Here is a 3,901-nt window from a genome sequence, read left to right on the forward strand (position 1 = left end):
GGCGGTGGGGGGATGGTTAGTGAGGATATTGAGAGGGAGAAAGCAAGAGAGAGATAAATAGATGGGGAGAGAGCGGATATTGTTCAGTTTGTGTTAAAGGAGAAGGGGTAAAAGGGAGGGGGGTGTTAAAGGAGAAGGTAAAAGGGAGGGGGAGCAGGGAGAGAGAAAGAGTGGAGGAGGGGGAGATGGAGTGGGGGTAAGGGGAGGGAAGTGTTCAGTGTACTTTATAAAAGCAGGGACAGCACTGATCACTACTCTGCACCTAAATTAAGGCAATGCCTCGACATCATCACTGGGCACCCTTCAGAAGCGTAGTCCAGGGGTCTACCGCCATCGAGCAGAGGGTAAAATCATGCCCCTTTGACACATTATCGCTCTTTATATTTGTGGACAAAATGTCTCTCCTTTTCTGGCAGGGGATGTGTTAATCTGCTCCATAAAACTCTAGCTTGTGGCGGTTTAATTGTCCGGATGACGTCTCGTTAAAGAAAGTTTTATCTGCAATAAAGTTTATAAAGTTTTTTTAATAAATTCCTTAAGCTCTCGCTTTCCTCAAGACTTCCTGTTCACGGCCCCTCAGACAGGAAGTGGCCCCCCCTTACCTCCCGGCCATGGGCTGCTCCTGCGCCTGGTTCAGCGGTGGAGGCTGGAGCCCGTGTGTCCTGCGCCATGCAAACAGGCAGGGGGGTCAAGCTCACGGGGCCATAAACCCAGCACTCGGGGGGGTGAATTCTGGTTTTTCAGGGACTTCATTTGCTGCTGATTGAGCGGAAACCAGAAGAGCCTGCGGGCACTGCAGCAGAGCGGGAGCAGAAACTGACACCCCTGGTCCAGCAAACACCGTCTCCAGCAAGCACAGGACGACGGAGGCCAGAGAGTTTGGAGTGGGGGTGGTTGGGTGATTTTGTTACTTGCATACTTTGCAGAAGCCTAAAATAATCTAGATGCCTGGTCTCTCAGTCATTATTGACTTCTCATGCATACGTATATAGATTGCAAGACAGACCTCCTGTGTGGTCTTATTGTGTGGCATTTTGGGGGATTATAATCAGAGGATTGCTTTCAGTGCTATTTGGGAGCTGTTGTTCTAGGCGTAACCCACTTGGAGTAACATGATTTAATCAGCGAATATCCCGCTATACCAACACACTGTATGTAAAGTGATCCCCTATATAAAAAAAATAAGCAAAGTGAATTATATAGTTATACAAAATATAATATCAACAATGACAAACAGTGCGAACGAGATATTTAAAATGTGCCCCCTCTTGGGAGTTTGGTTGCTGCACCTCAGTCTCTGACCTGTGTTTGTGTCTGCGTGGAGAATGCAGTGTCCGTGTGAATGAAGTGAGAGACCCATGTGAATATCTAAAAAGATTTCTCGCTTCTATCTGCCATATGTTATGAGATGACTTGCAGTAAGATATAAATTGGATAGCCTACATTTTTAATATTTAAACAGAAAATAGACAAAAATAATATCAGAATGATATGAGAATCGTATTAGGTTCAGATGCATTTTGTCTGATCCCCAGGGGTATAAATAAAGTAATATCTCTTGAGTTCATTAGTGCTCATTTTAGTCATTCTGCAGGGATGATCACAATTTTCCTCATCTATGACAGTGCGGATGGGAATAAAGTTCGATGTCAGCCTCTATTCTGGAACTGTGACCTGGCCGCTTGGTTCTGTGTTTGTGTTTGTGTTTGTGCTTACTCCAGAACTGTGACCTGGCCGCTTGGTTCTGTGTTTGTGTTTGTGTTTGTGCTTACTCCAGAACTGTGACCTGGCCGCTTGGTTCTGTGTTTGTGTTTGTGTTTGTGCCTCCTCCAGGACGGAGGGGGCGCGTGATTAAGGCTCTCAGTCCCTCTCACTGCTGCAGCGCTGTCCCAGTCTGAGGCCAAGAGAGCCTGACATCCGCACTGCGAACGGTTCCTGTCTTATCAAGCGTCTGCAGTCATGTGATTAGACTCAAGATCTTTTTTTGTTGCTGTCAAGAAGAAAATATTAGCTTGAAATGAGTCAAACATTTATTGGCAGTATTTTTTGTGCATCTTAGCAAAAAAGTTATAGAAATACGATTTTAAGTCTAAATGTAAGACTAAAATACTTAAATTATTTTACTTATTTTTTGTTAAACGATTTAGAAAGATAGGGTATCTGAATTTACAGTTTGTATAAGTTTACAGCTATAAGGCACAGGAAATAATGGTTTGTTTGATCAATTTGTTGTGTATCTTTCATCTCAACATGGAAAGCAGGTTGTTGATAATGACACAACTGCTCTGTGTAGCCTACAGCTCCTGGCATGTGCAATTCCATCATCGAGCTTTCAGTTTTCCACAGACAGAGACTTGTCATGTTCCATATTCTTTTATTCGACCCTACTTAGAAGGGGTTGTCATCACTAGAGACTTCTATGTCCACCAGGGAGACAGTTTGTGTTCAAGCGTGATGTTTGTTTTAATTTTTAATGTGCGAACTGTCACTCTGTTAAATTACCAGTTCCAACGCGCAAACAAGGTGAGGTTACCCTCCTGCACAGGGAATAGATAATGGCCTAGAATAGCCTAGTAGCCTACTTGTGTTAGTGCCCTACAGTCTGTCACACTTTTAAACCGTAAACACAAGTAGGTTCAGCCTTATGAAAATAACACGCTTGTCCATTTCAGTCCTGTGTTTTTGCCTCGAGACATCCCTGCTGCCAAAGCTTGAAAATTGAGCTGGTCAAGCTGAGTATGAGCTGGTCAACCAGCGTGGGCAAGCTGGTCATAATGCTGGTCTAGCTGGGTATGAACTGGTCAACCAGCTAAACCATGTTGGGCTGGGAGCTGGTCTGAACTGCTACCAGCTGTTTCAAAACCTAGCTTGAGCTGAATTTTTCATATTTATATTTAGGTGCTTGCATGTTTCAGCGTTGAGCAGGAAAACAACGATGGCATCATCTGTGTATTCAAAGCTTAATTAGCAGCACAGAGAGAAAAGTTCCAGTCTGGGAGCAGGCTGGGCAGTGCCCAGGTGCTAGCCTACAGCACAGCACCCTGTTAGGGCCGCATTACGTCACCGTGGGGTGGGTCCAGAGCTAGCAGAGTCAGGGCAGAACTAGCCAACAGCTCCCTTCAAAACAAGCGATATGCGCTTTTTCAGGGCGCAGATTTTTCTGCGCTACTATTTTTCATACAAACACAAAACACATCGTCTGTGACAGCGCAGATTCTTCAGAGTTGTATGTACTGAACTGCATTCCTTCCATACCCTGTTCTTAAATACACTGAGTCTCTGTTCTCTGCACTCTTATTGGCCAGGCAACTCCAGCGAATCTGTGCTGTTTCCTCCATCAGAGGCCTGAGTCACGCTGTTGTGTCTCTCCAGAAAAAAACCTATGGGGGCCATAATGTGCTCTTTGGGATGAGACGTTGGGATAAACTGAGATCCTGACTCACTGTGGTCATTAAGGATCCCATGACACTCTTCACAAAGCCTTGGGGGTTCTCTGGTGTCCTGGCTCAATTCCCAAACTGGCTCTTTCAACCTGCCACCCAATCATCCCCTGATTTTATTGGCTAAAAACGGTATGCTGTGTGCGTTCTGGCACAAAATGGCCGCTCAATGGCGGTTGAGGCGTGTTTTCAGATTTGAGTGTCGAGAAAAGCTCTAAATAAATGCTATCTGGTCTATCTATCTGATGATCCATCTGCTCTGATGTACAGACCACAGCTAGTGCTGTCTCTGCTGACGGGGCAGGTGGTGACATCATCAGGTTCCAGGTGTCCTCTGGCCAGTGGCCAATCACTGCTGCAGTGGGCGGAGAAAGGGATGGTGGCCTGGCGCCAGGGATTGTGGGTGTTCAGAGAGAGAGAGAGGGGGCACTGGAATATTCACAAGGTATTATCGTTATTTA

This window comes from Conger conger, chromosome 18, assembly GCF_963514075.1.
Source record: "Conger conger chromosome 18, fConCon1.1, whole genome shotgun sequence".
NCBI classification, from domain to species: domain Eukaryota; kingdom Metazoa; phylum Chordata; class Actinopteri; order Anguilliformes; family Congridae; genus Conger; species Conger conger.